General features: G+C 37.0%; 1 pseudogene; it reads right to left on the bottom strand.

The window, feature by feature from the left end:
- LOC102988320 (mitochondrial fission factor-like) overlaps positions 1-21113 on the bottom strand; it is a 100860-nt pseudogene extending 79747 nt beyond the window's left edge.
- Positions 21114-21514: the final 401 nt, after the last annotated feature.

Below are 21514 nucleotides of genomic sequence, written 5' to 3' on the forward strand. Positions count from 1 at the left end.
ATAATAACAAATAGAAATATAATTGAAAGCAAACATTAATGAAATTAATAGATATATTGGTGTCTATCCTGCATTTTAAAAGTTTTCAAAGTATCACCAAATTTGAGAGTCACAGTGGTAATCCTGCATGCCAAAAAATATATATATATATATTTTGTTATAAGTCTACCAAACCTGGACCCAACTTAACAACTGGATTATTCTAACTTTTTGCCTTTACTGTAGCCAACAATACTAATTTTCTAGATAATTAACATTCTTTGAAACAATAATTTTCTGGGGATTTTTTTTCTTCTATAAGGAAAGGAAGGTACTATCTACTTAGCACCTACTATGTGTATTCACACTGATGTTCTAAATTCACTATCTTGTTGAATTAATAAATTTTTAAAAATAACATTAGGTTTTACTCACAGTAAAGATGTCTTTTATTTGTAATTCGTGTTAGCCAACAGGTCTTTTGATATGTCTTACTAATGTGAAATTTATTTGCATTTCATAATTTAAAATCACTTTGATATACAGGTAAGTGTTCCCAGCATTCTCCATCATTCCTCTTATATATGTTCTAACTTTTTCTCTTTTAGATATTTTAGGTATATTTGGAACATCTTCCAACACAATTTAAATTCATTTTATAGTTATGCTGCATTTTTACACCAATTGTATTTATGTAGATCCATATTATAATTCAAATTATGCACATCCTTCAATGTAAGGAAACCAGAATCAAAACTGATTACAAGGTGAGGATTATATCAAGGTCACTATATTTGTACCTGTTATGAATTGTTATATGATGCTTTCTTTTCTAGCGTGTGTCATTTTGCTTTTACAATTACCAAAAATCATATTTTCTGTGATATCACTTGCATCTACAGTAATCTGTCTTATATTTGTAGTTTGTCCTCTTGATGTGACTTTGCATAAAAAATACAATTTTTCAAATCAGGCAGAAATTAAATTCAGGCTTTAGAAATAACATCTGTGACTACACATTTAAAAAGCTTTATTAGACATTTGAAAATATGCTTTACTTTGCAAGTAAAAAATAAACCTGGAGAATTCAGACACTTTTGCAAGTACCTCTACATTATTTTAAACTAACCAATGGCCTTGTTATTAAGTAACAGAGAAAATTTATAAAAAAGGTGTAACCTGAATCCATTTTCCAGAATGCTCTAATACTGACCTTCTTTCCCTCATTATTCCTGAAGGTTTTTGTTTTGTTTTATTTTATTATATTTTGTTTATGATTCTGTCCTCAAAGATGATATGGGTTTGAGATTTCCAATGATCATATAGCCATGATAGAGAAAGGAGCCAAAGAATTAAGCTGAACAGGAAAAAAAGGAAAAAAATTGAGTGAACAATCTCAATGGCATTTACCTAAAATTGTATCTTTCCATATCAGTCACATCTGTCATTTAAATTTCCCAATTCTATATACATATATTAAATTCAATAGAGAAGTAGATGATTGGTTGATAGATGACAGATAGATATCAGTAGATAGATAGATAGATAGAAAGATATAAAACCCAAATGTTTCCATAAGGTATCTATCATTTACAAAGTTCTAATTAATGGGAAATTTTAAAAATTAAGTAAACTACCTAAATAAATGTTTAGTACTTTTCCCACTGTGAAAAAGGTGGGCTTACAAATATTGGGGAGCTATTTACTATGCCCGTAGGAATTTAATTGATACTGTCTCTGAGTGAAGATTGCCCTTGGGAAATGTACGATGTGGGCATATCCTTAATTTAAATTTTCATACTGGAAAACTAGGGAAATAACAAAGCATTCCTGCAACGGACATAGATAGGGAAGTCTAGAAAGGCAATGAACTGAGGATGCCTAGAGCTGCCTTAATATGCACTGCAAGACCTGGAACCCCAGACTGCTCTGTAGAACTTGATGTGCCACAGTCATGGACTACCTTACCCAGAGCATTATTCTACACTGGATAGCTCCTACTGTTGGAGCATGCCATCAAGAGGATGTGACTGTCGGTTGACCCTCTAGCTGCACCCAGGCAATAGGAGCCTCCTCATCCCCTCCCCTGTCCTTGGAATATACATTCTGCCCACTGTTCTTACAGTGGGAGCCATTTTCAAAGATGCACACTTGAAAGAACAATGTGTTGTTGAGACCATCTGGATGGTATACATGACTGAACCCAGTTAAGGCCTCTACATAAACTTTTAAATTCTGGAGTATGAGTGCAGAGAGCTACTCATCTTGTGACCACCCAAGACAAGCTTCCTATGTAAGTTCCCTTGCTTATTAAGCCTGCCACCTACCAATTTGAAATGGTTTACCTCTGTCTTTGGTCTCTTCTTGCCCTCTGTGTATGGGGGCCAGTTTGTGAACTAACAACTGGCGAGCCAACCAGGAGACTGAAGAAATGGGCCTTGGAAAAGAGGCAACCATGGGGAAAATCTCAAGTTGAATAATTGACCTCTGTGTGAGGAGGGTTGGCCCACATATTAGATGCTGGTGGATTGCGTGTGTTTACAGGGACACCCTGAAAACACTGGCTGGTCTAATGCACTTGTTTAAGGAACTGTGAAGCCACTGAAGCAAAGAAGGGAAGCAAATGGCTATGCAGGGAGCTGGCCCCTACTGTGGGCAGGTCACTGGCCACCAATGCCCTACTAGATGCTAGAGTTCAAGTTAAAGCAGGAAGAGGAGCTGAGGCTAAGGAAAGACATGTGGATGTCCATTACTCTGCTAGCCTCAGGGCTTGCAGACAAGGTGGGAGAGCAGGATAAGAAATTGGGGACTGAGACTTCCCTGGTGGCACAGTGGTTAAGAATCCACCTGCCAATGCAGGGGACACAGGTTTGAGCCCTGGTCTGGGGAGATCCCACATGCAGTGGAGCAACTAAGCCCATGAGTCACAACTACTGAGCCTGCACTCTAGAGCCCACAAGCCACAGCTACTGAGCCTGTGTGCCACAACTTCTGAAGCCCATTTGCCTAGAGCCTGTGCTCTGCAACAAGAGAAGCCACCACAATGAGAAGCCCGCACACAGCAACCACGAGTAGCCCCTGCTCACCACAACTAGGGAAAGCCCGCATGCAGCAATGAAGACCCAATGTAGCCAAAAATAAATAAATAAATAAATAAATAAATTTTTAAAAACCCAACAAGTTGGAGACTTTAGCGTGCCATTTGCAAAGCTAGCAGGCTGCAACCTACTGTGAATTAAGGTCCAAGTGCTTGTGACAAAGCCTGACTGGGCTGCTAAGACGTGGAATCCCTGACATTGAATGGAGATTCCATCTCTCCTATAACCTGTAAGCAGCAGAGTTGGTAGAAAAGAAGAATGAAATGTTAAAGCAGCAGATTAAATTACTAACAAGTAAAAACACCTTTGTCAGGTGGACTAAAATACTATCTTAGGCTTTAATATATCTGAATGACTACCCAGTAGAGTCTATTTCCCCTTATGTCAGACTGGGGAATCCTGCCTAGATACCTAATACCATAAAGGTATGGAAATCTTGGGAAACAGCCACTGCCTTGAATTTCACTGTGGATCAATGTACTATGCTGCTGAGAACACCATATTCCATCACACCTGGGAAAGGTGTTATCTACTGGAATTTGCTGTGGGAGTTCCCACGTGGATGGGTGAGTTACTTTATACCTCCCGGTGAGGGGGAGGTACTCAGTCTCCACTGGGATCCCTTTGTCCTGCTGCAAGCTTGACCCACTGAAACACACTGTACCTGGAATAGAACATGCACCACTGAAAGAAAGGAGAAGGTGGGAGTCTGGGTCTGGCATATCCCACCCCAGTCCATCTCCTCAGGTCTGACAGAGTTGTCTCCCTGGCCAATGTGTATGGTATGCGCAACCAGGTCAAATTCCTAAAGCTGCCAAACTCCCTCTCTTCAAGGCCAGAGAGCACGTTCTGTTTTCCACTGGTGCAATCATTTGTCTGCCATCTCTGTCCCCTCCATTGGCCTGGAGGATGTTATAGCACATATAGAAGCCCTTACTGAATTCACCCAGCAAGCTGTAAATGACAGCCAACAAAGCATGTCTTCACTGAACACTGAAATATCTTTAATGAGAAAAGCCGTCCTCCAAAATAAGATGGGTTTGGACATTATTACTGCCTCAAAAGGAGGCACCTGTGTCATTATCCACATGTGTTGTGTGTTCATACCCTATGAGTCTGATAAGGCATCATCTTTGTTCTACTGCATGAGGATACAAGTGAACACCTGAGTGATCTGACCCCCAACCTAAGGGACTTAATAAATCAGTGGTTCGGAGCATGGGGCTCTTGGTGGAAAAAACTGTTACCTATTTTGAGACTCTTTATCTTCTTGTTTGTTTGTTTGTTTTTGATCCTAAATGATACTGATTTAATAGCCTAGTTGGACAAAAACTTTAAAATACCTCTACGTTTATATACATCTTACCCTCACAGGAAAATGTCCTTTAATGTATGACATAAAACATCCATTCTTCTCCTGATCAGGAATAAAAGGGTTTCCCCTTCTCAGAAGTTTGAAATCTGTTCAGTCTAGTGAGGTGTTGGAAGGGCCCTGTGGGAGGGTTATAGCTGGGGGCCTGGTTTAGACTCTTTATCTTAATCTGTGTTTTCTCTTATATGTGCCTATATTGCTGCTGTGGTATCTGCCTCCAGTGCAGCCAGATAGCTGTTAAATGAGCCACCTCTCTGCTAGTGAAACCCATTGCTGGCCACTCAGGGCACACATTGCGGAAGAGGGGGGTGTGAGAGATTATAATAGCTGGTTAAAAGGGATGGAATATTAGAAAAGGTCCTAGAGAAGATGTGACTACCAGTTGACCCTGGATCTGAATCCAGGCAATTAGAGGCTTTTTACCTCCCCCCTTGTCCTTGGAATATATGTTCTGCCCACTCTTTCCATAGCCGGAGCCATTTCAAGGACATTGGCTTAAGAGTAAGGTGTTGTTGAGACCATCTGGACTGTGTATGAAACTAAATCCCTTTAAGGCTTCTACACAAACTTTTAAGATTCTGGAGGGCAAGTGTGGAGATCTTCTCTGTCTTGTGGCCACCCAAGACAAGCCTCATATATAAGTGTCCTTGCTTATTAAGCCTACCACCTACCAATCTGGAGTGGTCTGCCTCTTTCTTCAGGTTCTCCTTGCCCTCTGTATATAGAGGCCAGTTTGTGAACCAACACCTACTTGGAAAAATATACTTATTATTAGAAGAAAATTGAATTGTGTCTAGAATAAATTTGTAAATATTGAATATGGTTTTCCAAAAGTGGGTGCAACAGCAAAAATGAAAGAAGTAGGTACTTTGGGGATGAACTTAAGGACTTGAGACAAGACAGCAAGGTCAGGACCTGGAGTGCACACTTTAGGAATATTCTCCTGGGCTTTAAGTGGGAAAGATACATATCATGGTTTAGTATAAGAAGTCAAATTTCATGAAAAATACATGTCCTAACTTAGTATAGGGAGTTAGTTTTCATGACATGCATTGCAATCCTCTTAAACTATCTAAACAGTTCATTCAAGCCTGATATATTTGTCTAACACCTGTGATAGTATTGTGTTCAATAGTATAACCCTTTTAATGGATTGCAGTATTTTACCTAAAGAATGTGCAGCATTTAGAGGCAAGAATCTGGTATCCATGTCATAAACATGGATTATGACATGGTACTCTATCTTACTCATAAAAAGGAAAAGTAACAAGAATGTAAATATGTATAATATCTGTGAGGTCATTTGGGCTATATATAACCTTTAAAACTAAAAATGTATACATCTTTTAACCCAGCAATTTCAGATAGGAAAAGATTTTCCAGACATTTATACACACATACATACACACACACACTCACACACACACACACATATATTTTGGATATTTTCAGTACTGGGTATGTTGGATATGTCTTGTACATTGTCAATTTTTAAAATTATATACCCTTTCCATTTATTATCTTGTGCAGATATTACTTTTTCAAAATGAATTAAATTTAAAGGAATGAAAAATACATAGAAATAGTGTTGATATTGTCTTGAAAAATCCACTAACCATGGACCTCTTCTCACTTTCCTAAAAATAACTATTATTATCAATTGTGTATTTTGTCAGGCCTTTTATAGCATCTGGAACCTCTGTCACTTGTCTTTTCACATTTTTTATGATGTCTGTGGCACAGAAGCTTTTACTTGGATGAAGTATAATTAACCACTGTTATTGTGTCTTGTTTAAAAATAGTGAGTTAAAATTTATTCATTGCTTATTATGTTCCAGAAACCCTTCTGTAACTTTATATACATTGTCTTACACTCCTTGATACACCACATATTAAAGGATCAATTTGTGATCTTATTTTACAGATAAGGAACTGAGGCCTAAAAGGGTGAAATAGCTTGCCCATCACCTAGGAGCTGTTAGGTGGCTGGACAGAGTTTTAAACTCACAAAATATTTTCTTACATTTCCCCCTAATATTTTATACTTTTGTTTTTGTATGTTTTCTTTAAACAATTTGTAATTTATTTCTGTGAATGGTGTGAAGAAGAGATTAGAAGTGTTCTTGAGATCAGTGCATACACTTGCACTAAGTAGTTTTTATCACAAAGTCCATTTGAATGATTTCCTTCAAAATTAAGTTTGGAGAGGAGCTTTGTACCACACATAAATTGTTATTTTTGTTTTTGTTGTTAATGACCCTTTTTATTTAGGGCCTTTAAAATGGTCAAATAATTTGAAAACTTCAGTTATAATATTTATGTTGTTCCCTCAGTTCTGTGTGTGTACTTGCATGTGTGTGTGTGTGTGTGTGTGTTGCATAACTCTGATCTTGACTACCTGTTATATTTAGAGGTATATGAATGAACATAATGAGCCATTTTTTCAGTGAAATTAACAATAAACACTATGATTTGATGATGAAAGCATGGGATTTAACTAACTTAAAGCTAGGTTTTTATCCCAGTTCTACCTCAAATTACCTGTCTAACTTTGTATATTATGTCAATCTGGCCTTCCTAAAAGATTACAAGACAGAATTAGACTTGCATGGTTATTGAAGAAATTGCCTTAAAGGATAAAGGGAGAAGGAAGTAGGAATGAGCAAGAGGTGACTCAGATCATGATGCAGGTCTGATGCCTGTGATGAGAGTGAAAGACAGATAAGCCCTAGAGAGATTCAGGCTGCAGTGTAGCTATGAGAAAGTATTGACAAGATGATGGGGAGCCCCAGAACAAAAACAGCCCATTAGAGGAGTCCTGTGTGAAGGTAAAAATAGCTGTATCACCTCTGCACCAGGGTAAATTACTTTTGCTGACCTGGTGAATCTTCTCTCCTGCTAGTCCTGGGACACAAGGAATCCAAACTACACTGGCAGCAGCCAGAGCTTGTATTTCATTGGAACCCTATCTGATTCCCCTGGCAAGAAAGTGCCCCTGTGGCGACCATGACCCCCAACCTGATGGAGCTCAGAATTGCAAAGCAGGAAATACAAAGTCTCCCACTGGAACCTAAGGGACAATGATAAGTGGGGCCATCCCTGCTTCTATTTCTTGTTCCTTAACTTGCATATCCTTCTTTTAGTGGACACAGAGCCATACAGAGGTCCTGGCTTAGTGCATATACTGGGTCCTGAAGGATGACACCAAATAGCTGTGGAGCATTTTGTCCCTGAGCAGGCACTTCAGTTGTGCCTTTGATAGGACAATCCAGCATTCTCATAGGCTTAGTGCTTATAGATGGTGCAGTATGTGATATGATCAGTGGGGTCCCCTGATAATTAGCCCATCCCCACACTTTTTCACTGTGAAATGAGTCCTCTTGTCAGATGCTAGGTTGTGTGTGATTTAATGCCTGTGGGTCAGGCAATTTGTAAGCTCCAGGATAGTGATGCTGGCTAAGATTCTGTGGGTGAAAAAGAAAATCCCGTATCTGGAATATATTTCTATATTTGAAAGGACAAACTGCTAGCCCTCCAGGATTAAAGAATCCCAAGATGGTCAACTTACCACCAAGTAGCAGGTTAGTCTCCTAAAAATAGAACCTAGGGGCCTCAGAATTGGTCTCTGTGGCTGTCGGGTTTTATATTTGACAGCAATAGTAACTACATTATACTTGGTAAGTATAAATCCATTCTGTCAGTACTATAAGTAAGTGGCCTTTTTCTCCACCACTATGATCACTCCATCATGCACACGCCATGCCATTTCTGGGACAGTCTTGTTCAGTAGCCCTTCCATGGTGAATGCCTCCTAGTATTAACATTTGATACAAAAATTCTTACATCTGCATCCACTCCCAAACACACTTGCATACCTAGATGTTTTTGTCTCTGGTCTTCTAGTCCTTCTATTCACATGTCCCTGATCAGCTAGCTAGCCAGGCCATTGGTCATTGCCAAAGAAAATGCATATATTCTCACAATGGCCCAATGCTCCTTCCGTACAAAGCAGGTGTCCAGATGCCCTGCCTGTAGTTGCACCCATTAGGAAGATTTTCTCTCTCTACTCTCTTTCAAGGCTTTCACTGAGTATCTCTATGCAGGCTTTTTCCACTTCTACTTAAAGTCACATTTGAAGTTGATCTATCCATATACGAGGCTCGGGCTTTTACTTCCTCTTCCAGCTGACTACGACAGACCCTGTATATTGTCATAAAATTCTAAAAGGACTCCTTCACACTGCTCTTAATATACTGATTTTATTCTCTCTTTTACAGTTAGTTTTATATCTCTCATCTTCTCTAAACACGATCAATAATTTTGAGAAATATGATGAAGTGATAAATTTTGGAGTAGAACTTGTGCACAAATCTCAGCTCCACCCTTTTCTTAGCATTTCCGTTTGAATCACTTTCTTCACCTGTAAGAAATACCCTCTAATAAGCAGCTTCTAAAATGGCCCCTAATGAACCCGCCTGCTACTCTTCACACTCTTGTGCAATCCGCTGGTTGGATCTAGGGGCTTGCTTCGAAGGAATAGAATATGAAAAAAGTGATGGGGTTAGTTTACAAAGTAACTGGGGCTTCCATCTTGCTTGCCCTCTTTTATTCCCTCCTCACTGCTCTCAGGGAAGCCAGATGTCGCATTGTGCTCTGCCGCGTGGCAAGGAGCTGATGTCTCTAGCCAATAGCCAGTAACGTCCTGAGACCTGCCAACAGCCATGTGAGTGATTCTGGAGGCAAATTCTCCCCTAGTTGAGCCTTGAGATGACTGTAGTCAACTCCTTTACTGCAACTCTGAGAGAGATTCTCATTCAGAGGCATGTAGCTGAACTGTTCCCAGATTCCTGATCCATAGAAACTATGACATAATAAATATTGTTTCAAGCTGCTGAATTTTAGGGTAATTCATTAAGATGCAATGGATAACTAAAACAATGTCTATCAAATAAATTGTTGAAATGTTTAAATGAGTAAATTATATCGCACAATATACCTCTCTTTGTTTTTATTAACACAGATTTTTTTTAAATTCCAAGTATTATATCGGGCATAAAAACAATTTTGTTTGCATAATCTGTTATCCCTAAAAAGGCTATATAGACAGTATTATAACATATATGTTCTTTATTATTTGTTGTTATAACATATATATAGTCCCAAATATAATGTATTAATTATGTAAAAACGTTTAACATACACTAAAATCCTACCTAAAGTTTTTTTGAGATTCATATTGTTATTTGAAGTCAGGTACTCTGACTTCAAATCAAAACATTTCTATTAGTGTTTCTGTCAAACTTTATGAACAAGTCCAAGAAAATAATATATTATACGTGTGCAATAACGTGTTTTCTTTAGAGATGTTTTCTAAAACATGCATATAACAATTAAGGAGGCATTAGAAGAAACATTCATTAGTTCAAAAGTGCTTTCTTTTCTTCCATCCCTACTGACTATAAGCTTGATTAAGTTAAGTTAAATTACCTCTCTTATCTCAGTTTTCTCATCTGTAAAATGGGGATAATAATCGCAACTTATATTGTGAAAATTAAATGAGCAGATACATGTAAACTGTTTAGAACAGTGCTAGGTAAATAGAATGTAGTCAGCACACATTAGCTGCTATAGTTCTTTGTGTTATTATGATTATTATTGTTATTATTAAGAAAGAAATAGGAAACACTTGCTAATGTGTATAAATATAAAAACCTTTTTAAACAGATCTCATGTGACAAAATGAGCAATTGTAAGTCAACTGAAAAGAGCATCTGTTGGTTCTGTTTAGTTTGCTAAATGATCAATTTGTTATTTCTTTCTGATTATGAAATGAATACAACTGTAGTGTGGAAAAAATAAAATAGAAAAATACAAAAAAGAAAATTAGTGATATATTTTAGCATTTTCTTCCAAATTTGTTAAAATTTAAATATATTTTTAATACATTTGTATTGGTTTTCCTTATAAAATTATTTCATTTATATATTATATATATTATACACTTATAATGAACTCAATTTTATCAAAGTTTAGTCAAATTTTCAGAATATGTTGCTAGTAAAGAGAGGAACCAATTATGCTATGTATTGTACAAAATACATGAATTAAGGACAAGATCATGAACTATCCTAATTCATGGCATTCACCTCTCAAATTTTGTATAAAATTTAAATGGAGAAAAATTAAATTACTAATTTTTGTGTGACTATATTATTTGAAAATCTTGTGTCTTTAAGGAAAGAATTACCATGGTTTCAAATATTCACAAATTAACTTTAAAGTATTTTGGCTGTGTTCTTAATTGGCATGGATTATTTTCCAAGTGCTAGTGAAAGATATTCAAATGTTTGATTCTACATAAATAACACCCAAATAAGAATTCTTTACATAAACACAAATGCCAGATGTTTGAAGAGGCTGATAATACTTAAAAAAGCAAACATTAAGTCATGAAAAGTCATTAAAGTTATTTTCTTGGGAGTGATTTTAGATTTTCTCCTTTTGTATTACATTGATAATTGTTTTTGCATAAACGTTCATTATTCAAAGTAGACATTAATGCTCAAACTTACTTTGTAAAATATGCCATTTATAGGAGTATAAATATCTGAGACGATCACTGGAGACTTCCAAGCAAAACCGAAGTTCTTTCTATTTCTTTTGGCCATTGGGCTCTGCTATGCTCTGTATGCTACCAAACACCAAAGTAAGCAGGATGTCCAGTGACCACCTGATTGAGCAACACTGGACTGATATTGCTCTTAAATATATTATATGGAACCCTAAAGACTAGAAGAAAGGGGAATGTAGGTGGGAATTTTCAAACATTTAAACAATATATTCATGTGGTACATGGTAATGATAACATTGGTGGTTTCCCTGTATCCTTTTGCAAAGGGACTTTTGGCTCCTCCCACCACTAGGTGGAGTCCTCCTTGCTAAGCCCCAAATCTGGACTGCCCTTTGCCAATAGAACACAGCAGAAGTGATGGTGTGACATTTCTGTACCTGAGTTGAAAAAGGCTTTGTTTGATTTCACTCTCTCCTGGAACTCAGCCTCTGCCATGAGAAAGAGCCCAAGCTAAACTTTTGAAAATCAGAGACTTTGTTCAGCAGGGGCAACTTGGTTCATTTTTCCTAGCCATGGCCCTAGACTTGTGTGATAGTCTAGCCAAAATCGGCAAAACTGCCTAGCTGACCTGCAGCTGAGCACAGAAGCAAAAGTTTGCCCCCTGATATTAGCTGAGCCCATCTCTCTGTGTTCAGCAGAATGATCCAACAAGTTGTAGACTTGGGAGCTAAATAAATGTTCATTGCTTTAGACATTTAAATAAATGCTTATTGCTTTATTTGAGTGATTTGTTACACAACAATGCCCTGATACAAGTATTTTATATAAAATGTTTTATGTTTAAAAGATTATTAAGTAGAGCTTAATTTTTATTTTATTATTCTTATAATTGTGATTTCTCTTTGGAAGCACATTTTCAATGTTCGTAAAATAGTTCCATTGTGTTAATCTTTATCAGTTCAGTAATAATTTTTGATTATACATGGTTAGGTTCTATAGTATTTTAATGACAACACAGTTTGTCTATTTCATGATATATAGTATAGTGAAATTTTACTTTTAGATCTCCCCTCCAAAAGAAAATGGACCTTGTTAGGAAAGTTAGAAGCCAGTCAGTTATAAGTTATAGAAAGTACCTGGAAATGAATGTGAATTCAAGGACATGGTAACTAGACACTACAATGAGTTCTAGGTTCCTCTAAATCAGTGGTTCTTCATTGGGGGAGTGGTGTTTTTGCCCCACCGGAGACATCTGACAACGTCTGGAGACATTTTTCATTTTCTCAGCTAGGGCCTCTAGTGAGTAAAGGATGCAGCTAAGCGTCTTACAATGCACAGAAGTGCAATGAGACCAGGTGACTGAAAGAGAATAACCAGGTAGGAAATGAGTAAGTGATAAAGTCAGAGATGCAATGAATGATGATGGGGTTCGTTGGGTAGAGCCTTTATAAGAACTGTGGATTGGATTTGATGTAAGAAAGAGAACCCTTGGAGGGCATTGAGCAGAATGACATGATTTAATTTCTGTTTAAACAGCATCATTTTGTTAGCTTTGTTGAAAAGAGCCAATCAGGAAGACAGACATTTTAAGAGGCAATTCCAGTTGTCTAAGTCAGAGATGATGGTGGTTTGGACCAGTGTGGAACCAGCAGAACTAGTGGAAATGATCAGTTATATTCTCAATGTAGAGTCAAAAGGATTTCCTGTCATATCAGATGTGAGGTCAGAAAAAGGCAATAATTAAGAATGACTCCAAGGCCACAAAATCAAAGAAAATATAAAGTAATTTTGTGAAATACAATAGACTGAATTTAATTTCAACATAACAGATGCTTGTTTTTTGTTTTTGTTTTTTCTAGAACATATTTATGCGACAACCATAGGTTGTGTGAAGGCAGAGTAAGTACAAATAGAAGCTGAGCAGTATTTGTAGAATTTACTTTAATCTTGGATTGAGGGATTTTTTCTATACTTCCCTAGGCAGGCTGGCATTGTAATGATGGAAAATTTAGTAAGAGAGTTAGAGAAAGTATAGAATATAATAAACCTTAAAAGGAAAATTTTGTTGAGAATCTAGAAGCAGGGTAGGAATTAATATTTATTACCCTCACATTTTTTTAACCTGTTTAGATTCCGGGGAAGAACAGCACACTCCTAGTCATGCAATATTCTGCACATTCAGTGAACATATATACCATATTATACCTCACATTCTCCATCTTTACACTGGATGTTTATTCAAATGCACTTCAATATTCTCAAATCACATTATTTCTATCTATCGATAACATAATTGCTATACCTACAGGACAGATGTTGTCCCTTTGTTGTGATGGCAGTGTGGCCATTGATGTTCTGTTTCCTGGTCCCACTTAGAGATTTTGTTTAAATTGCACAAGCATAGCACAGGCTGTTTTCCCAAAGAAAGCAAAACTTTCATTTACAAGTGATAGTTTAAATGGCATATGTATATGTATTAAATACTATTATTCATCAGGAAAAAGCCATAAATAGAGGAAAATATGTGTTCTATGAAAGTTTATTATTGTTGGACAAGAGAAAAAATAATATGGATGTTAATGAGAAATGCATAATAGTGAGGCATAAAAATTTCAAATGTCATTTTGAAAGTTTCCTAGGATTTGTGTGTAAAACTTAATTTCCTTGCACACATATCCATGCTGTCCATTTAAATACACCAGCTATAAGTCCTTTTGGTTTTAAAATTCAAGATGAATAAGAGAATATCAAAGTGACTTTGAACTCAATTACACTTTTGTGGACAACTTACCCTTTGTCAGAGGCAGAACATTCCACTCTGTATTATAATAGGTCCTACAGAAGTGCAGAGCACCCACCCAAGGCTCGCTTCACCACATCACTTTCCCTATCTCAAAGAGTTCATTCTGGTGTTGCGAAATTTGCACAGACTAACAACAAGTTATGTAGACACCACACACTACATCAATCTAAAATTAAAATGACTGACATTAAATAAATCTTAAGCAAAATTTAAAAGTCAAGAATTTCAATTTAAAAACTCTATGAATTTATTAATAGTTTCAGAAGTCCTCTGAAGACTGATACTCTTTTCTGTATTTGTAACACCGCAGTATCACGGGGTAGTAAACCAATGAAAAATAAGTGAATACTTCAGTGGTGGTTCTGTGCCAGAGCTCAAATATGGCACAAAATTAAGTATACTTACCCTAAATATAATAAAGGAAAGATGGCTTATTTTAAGATAAATAAAATATAAATTGACTTTGCATTATTTCAATGTTTCCCTTATTTTCTGTTTTTATATTTGGAATTGCTTTTTAGCTATACAACAATCAAATTTTATATGATTGAGGGTAAATTTTATAGTTCCAAACATTAGAAATCCATTTTTCATCACACTAATTTCATTTAGAAATTTAGGGATTTTGATGTGTTTATTATATGACTATTATATTTGACTAATATTCTGTTATGATATGCTAAGATAATATTATTAATATAACTATCACTTGTTGAGCACCTCAATATGCTTGGCTCTTTACTAGGTAAACATATTATTTCAGCTAATTAATTTAGAAAGTTAAAAATTTTACATTATAAAAATGGCATCATATTACCACATTGATAAAATTGAACTGACATAGTGCTGAATGTATTGTATATTAGCAAACTCTTGTGTACCATCAAGATCCAAAGAGGTATGTTACTAAAACTACTAATAGGTAACTTTATAGCAACTATCTCATCTCAGCATGAATGGGTACCAACAATACACCTCTCCATAGATAGAGTTCATTAACTATGATATAACTATTGAAAGGATGTAATTTAGGGCACATGACATGGAGATAGATTCAAATTTAGAGTTTTCTAAAGGAACTATAAAAGAAAAAATATTTTAATGTATGTAGACACTAGGGAGAAGGTCAATAACATAATGTCAGTAACATAGAGGACAAAGTTTTCTATGTTTTCTCTCCTTCTAAGTATTGCACAAATATACATGGTATTTTACACCCTCAGATTTTGAAAAGTGGGAGTTATGTGTGTGTGTGCTGATTTTTATGTATTCATAAAGAATATTAAGCTTTCATTGTCCAAAGTCTTTTGAAAATAGAAAGACAAATTTCTGATTTGTCCAAAAAGTCTTCCCATGCAAAACGATGTGATTCTTTTTAGTCTTCCTTTCAGTGGAGAAGCAAGAATTTGCTCAATATTAAAAGGAATTATCAGCTCAGCTTTAACCTTTCTGAGGATAGAAATTACTATCATGAAGTTTGGAACTTGCTTTTTCACAATATTACAGACCTGCCCCTGTCCTCCTTGCTTTTGCCACAGTCGCTTTCTCAGGACTCCCCTCTTTGATGTCCTTCCCTTTCCCTGGTTGTCTCCAACCCACTTCCTAACCATATAAAACATAAGCTACTCACATATTAAATTAGTACACTTCCAAATAAAACATACACACTTCTAAGCTTACATCCTTCTACATCTATCTCCCCAGTTCCCTACTCTATTGAATAAAATTAACAAATTTGTCTACATTCATTGCCTACAATTCCTTTCACTATCTTCACTATTAATACCATAGTCTAATAGCCATTTTTGATATTCTACATTACGCTAATAGTCTCTTAACTTTTCTTCCTATTTCAAAATCTGCTTCCCTACAGAGTCTGTTTCTTTCATGGCAGCTGAAATGACCCTGATAATCCCTTAAAAACCCTTAAAACCCTTAAAATCCCTTAAAAGAAGTCAAGTCATGTAATGTCTCTACTAGGAAATTTCTAAAGGTCTTTCATCTCACGCAAAATAAACCCAACCATCAATCTTTTTATGTCTTAAAAGACCATACGTGTTTTGGTCACCAAGTTATCTCCATGTCTACTCCTTTCTAGGCTCATTGGCCTCATCTTTAGTTTATCAGACAAGCCAAATCCCCTCCTTGTGGGGATGTTGAAATTAGGCCACAGTCTAATGAAAAATCGAGAGGATCCCCTGGGCTTCTTCACTCTTCACCTGAATGTTCTTCCCTCTCTACCACCTGAGAGGCCCCACTCCTTTCCTTTTCCTCAGCCCTCTTTTTCTTTAATTTGGGGCAGTCCCTTTTCCAATGTCCTTACCTAATGATGGCTTAACTTTGCTAGGGCCTCCTGTCTTTCAAAAATTCAGTGCAGCAGCCAGAAAAGTGTCATTTTGTCTTGCATCTTCCTTTTTCTGTTTCTGTTCTCTGCTGTTGAATACTTTAAAAGCAATGTCTACCAACTGAAATGGATTCATTCCAAATTCACCATCCAATTTTTGCAAATTTCTCCTGATATCTGAGGTGTTTTGCCCAGTAAAGGTCATATTTACCATTCTGGCATTTTCAGGAGCCTCAGGATCTGCATCAGTATAACTAACATCTGTAGGTCTGATAAATCCTTTCCAAAAAATCAGTGGGTTCTTCATTTTTATTTATTTAGCTGAATTTCTTGAATTTTGTTCAAATATTTTTGCTGCCCATGAAGGGTGGTGGGTCACCCGTAGAAACCCAGCTTGCTGGCTGTTTACATTTAGGCCCCCTACAGGTTAACGGTGTAAGGGGAACTGCCCTGCGCTGGGAGTGGCTCCTGGACCAACTTGGGTGCCCTGTTACATATTAGATGGTGATACCAGACCAGGCCCCTGAGAACTAACACACGATTTTCTTACTGATCCTTTAAAGGATGGGGAGCCAGCCCGACCACTTTCTAAGCCCCAGTGCTGGTGGTATAGGAATGGGGAATGGTGGAAGAGGTGGCATAGTGGCCAGAGTGGCAGGGACAGCCAGCTCAGCCAGTGAAGCAACGTATCCTCAATCTCATTCCCTTCTTTTTCTTATTTTCCCTGGTGTAATAGTACAAATGCTTACACATAGGGGATTTCATCATTCTTCCCTGCTTCTTCCCAGAGAAGCTCTAATTGCAGGATTATATAGAGCCATTCAAAGGCCACCATTCCTCAGCATTTTACTGTGAAATCATAAATAGCAACTGATTCTCTATAAGCATTAAAAGGATGTCTTTTTGCCTTGGTGTCAACCAACTAGGCTGAATTCTGGGCTGGGGCCTTTTGGTGATTTTAGGAACTGAGAGGAACCTTTCTCTTCTCCCACAGAATGTTCCACTTTTGGACAAGAACAGACAGTTTTGTTTTGTTTTGTTTTGTTTTGTTTCCCTCTGTTTCTTTCCTCCACTTGACATCAATAAAGTTTTAAACATCACAAAACTGATTTCGTTGTAAATGGAGAAGTGGTTCCAAAACAAAATGAAATGAAAAACCCAAAGGTAAACAGAAAACCCTAAATAAAACCTCAAGTTTTGTCTCGGGGTTTTACATATAACAAGAACCATCAACTCAGTCCTCATGCAATGTGTTTCCTTGGAGAGCTGTTTGATCCAGAACAATGACACAGGAGACCGAAATGACATAATTACCACGGCAAGGGTGACAGTACATGGTGCACAGGGTCCCAAAATCACCCTGCATAAACCCCTTGAGGAGAGCCTAACAGGTACTGTGGCCATACATTGTCTTGGCCATAAAATATTGTCTTCCTCTTAGTCATGGGTTCATAGCTGTAATCAGACCACTTACCCAAATTGCACACCAGAGGAATTTCTTTAGGGATAGATGAAACCTTCCCCATCCTTGAAAGACAGAAATACAAGAAAAACAAAACACAAAAAGTGCCCACAAATTCTAGCATCCACAGAAACAAACGAACTGGTTCACAAATTGGATAAAAGTCCAGCAACTATTTCCACTCTCCAACAGGGTACCCCCACTCAAATACAAAGCAAATTGGCTTATTCCAGAGGAAAAAAAGCCCCAAGTGGAAAGGAATAAAGTTTCCGGCTGTACAAACCAGAGCGACTTACCCTACTTTATGGAGCCCGTTGCCTCCCAGATTTCAATTCCTTGCTCCAACTGCCAAGCACTGGGGCAGCTGGTGCAACTTCAGGGAATTTTGAAGGGAAGATCTTCAGGACAAGTGGTACCAGCTCCTGCTGGAACAGCACCGACCATAAGGCATAGACCCGATTTTTCTCTCTGCCCAAATCCTTTCTCCTCCCTCCCTTCCTTTGTCTATTAGCTAGTAAATGAACTCAATAGTCAGCTCTCGGCCTGAGTCACTTCCTTAGGTCACCTTTGCCTGACCTCCAAAGACTAATTCTACTCTTCAATACTCTCATAACACACTGCACATATTTAGGTGTGTAATTGTGCAATTATTTCTTTAATAGTTTTGTTAAGCTCAGTTTCTCCAGTTAGATTGTAAACTCCATGAAAATGTGTCACATGGTTGGTGCTCCATCTTTTGTTACACAAATGAATGACCCCCTACTCCAAAAGGATAATGAATTTGATACTGCTTCTTCAGCGGTAGGTTCTTTTAAACTTTTAAGGTTAGCTGTTGAGTTAATTGAACCTTTCTTTGTCCTCTGTCAATATGTTAGCATAGGTAATGCTCTGCTTCCTTGAACACAGCTGAATTCTCTAGGGCATAATTTATTCCTGCTCTGCCAGCTGAAATACAGACTCTATGACCTTCTCTTTCCCCTAGTGACTTGGACATTTACTTAGTCATTTATGGTTATTTAAGTGTCAGATTATATTATTCTCCATATTTGCCCCATAGGACATTGTCAAAGATACCTCAGGATATCATTTCTAAAAGAATGGCAGCAGCATTTACAAAAGTGGAAGAAATACAAATGGAAAACACATTACAAAAATCTCATTTCTACTTTTTCTACCACAAAACCATTTCTACTACAAAGCAAGATGACTGCTAAAGTCAGATTTCTGAGTGAATATATATTTTTGTTTAACTTGTTAAAAAATACAGAGACAACTAATGTGTTTTGACCTTCTAATATGTAATATTGTTTTATCATACCATTATGTAGTCACCAAAATAAAAGATAACATATACAACAATAGGAAAACATAATAAAATCTAATTAAAATATGTTTACAAGTCTTAGCACTTTTCCTTCAGATTATCCAGGTGGCTTAAAATATTCTTAATATTTAAATAAATAAATTTGATAATACACACTGGATACTGAACTAAATTTCTTATCATTGCTGAAATATCTAACAACATATCAACATAATATGATAATTCCTGAAATAAACTAAGGCAAACCCTTATGTGCAGTCAGTATTATAAGAATTAATTGTTAAGAATTTATCTGTATAGGAATTGGCTTTAGGAAATGTTATTTGTGAAAATAGGTGCAGCCTATAATAGTTTTCCAGGAAACTGACAAGACCTCAGAGGGATGTCTCCAACCCCCTTGTCCACCCCCATCATGTTGCAAATGAAAGAGGGAGACCTTGAGAGATTATGGGGTCTCCGGTCAGTGGTCTCTCAAGCTGCAGAGGGGATGGATGGGTGTGGGAAAGCAGTAATGCAGCCAGCACTTCCTGACCCACTATCCCTGTAGTTTTATAATTCAGTAGGGCCAAGGGAGTGGAAACCAGATGGAACTGATTAATCACTTCATCTGAGCATGATGTGACTTCTCACTGAAATGACAAATAATATTTAAAAATGGAAAATAATATTTTAAAAAAACCATCCATTGTGTATATTTACTAATAAAGTTTCAGTTATATTTCAGTTTGAAGAAAAAAGAAAACTTATTTACAAATTTGTAGAACTGATATATGTGCTAGTGAATAATTAATTACTTCATAAAAAGAAAGTAATTACTAATAGCCATCTTTTGAATTTTAGTAAATGAAAATTGAATCCATACCAAGGGCCACTCTGAGAAAAAAATTCTAGCTATGACCATAGGTATGGGCAGAACTTATAATTACTATCCTGAATTTTCCAGAAGGAAATGGGGCTTCCCCAAATTAAATAATCTGTCAAAGATCACACTGCTAGCAAGTGGCATAAATATAGAAAAACCCAGAATGTCTTAAATGATTATAATGTAGGATAGATGTATTGACTCTCTCGCAATGACTAGAATACAGCAGAAGTAACAGGATGGCACTTCAGAGACTAGGTCATACAAAGACAGTGGCTTCCATCTTGGGTGCTGTTTCCCTTTTTGCTCTCTGGCTCATCGCCTCTTAGGAAAGCCAGCTGCTATGGTGTTAAGCTCCTCTGTAGAGGCTAATGTGGCTGGTTGCTGAGAGAGACTCTGGTCAACAGTCAGTGAGAAACCAAAGTTCTTAGTTCTACAGCCTGAGGTTCTCACTACAGGATTTGGTGCTCATGAGGCACTGAATTCTGCCAACATCTACATGAAAGAGCTTGGAAGCAAATCTTCCCCTAGCAAGCTTCAGAATATACCAACTGACAGCTCAACTGAACACTAATGAGAGACCCTGAGCCAGAGCACCCTGCCAAGCCATACCGACTTTCTTTACCTATAGAAATATGGAGATAATATTTGTTGCTTTAAGCTACTCAGTTTGGGGATAATTAATTAAGCATCAACAGAAAACTAATACAGGACATTAATTTGATTCCATATAAACTTAAATGTATGAGTACTTATAAAATGTAAAATATATTAATTACTACTATGAAATTATCAAGAAAATATATCTATTTGTATTTTTAAAGTTATCAAAAATGATGCTTTGATATCTACAGATGTCAGAGGGTTATCAGTTATACGTACCTCCTAAGTAAGAGTCACAAAGTCTGGAAGGGCAGGTATGAAGAGGTATAAGTCTTTTAGCATTCAAGAAACATGAAAACTTTTTTCTTGCCAATAAGGACCCTCCTTTTTAGCCTAATATCAAATTATTAACTTAACAAGACATTCAACTTGTCATTCTTTCTCACACTAAGGGTGAGAAAAATAAAGAGGGTAATAATAAGGGAGAAATATATCCTTATATTCCCATAAACATAACAATGCCCATGAGACTTGGTTCCCAAATACCCGGTGGACAAGAGAATCAGAGAAACACATTCACCGAGGAAACTTTGAATGACTGACCTGGATGCAATGTCAGGAAAATTTTGAAGGCCAGATTCCTTGGAGGTAAGCAAATTTTGAAGCTGGCAGCTGTCCTGGGTACAAGAGCCCATTCTTGTCTCAGTGCTCAGTGCCTAGCCTAAGGTTGGGTCCAACTGTAAATATTTTACTGAAATGAAGACCTCTGAAAATATCCCAGTGGAGATAAACATCTGTGCTAGTTTGCAATATTCAGGAATTCAAAAACTATGGAAAAGGACAACACCTACAATAACAGTGGCCTAGCTCAGTAAGTAGCATTGATGACTCACTGAAGGATAATAAGAAACCAAAGTGTGAGAGACAGTAGGAAGACAGAGGGCTTTTTTGGCAGCTTACAAAGAGGCAGTTGTCTCCTGCAGTGGAAGAGCTGTTGCAGCTGTGCAGCAGACTCAGAATCTGATAGAGTTACAGATCTCCAGAGACTCTCACCAAGGTCATCTATTATGCTAACATCAGTGTTCTGACTGGGAAA

Source organism: Physeter macrocephalus, chromosome 4, assembly GCF_002837175.3.
Source record: "Physeter macrocephalus isolate SW-GA chromosome 4, ASM283717v5, whole genome shotgun sequence".
Classification (NCBI taxonomy): Eukaryota; Metazoa; Chordata; class Mammalia; order Artiodactyla; family Physeteridae; genus Physeter; species Physeter macrocephalus.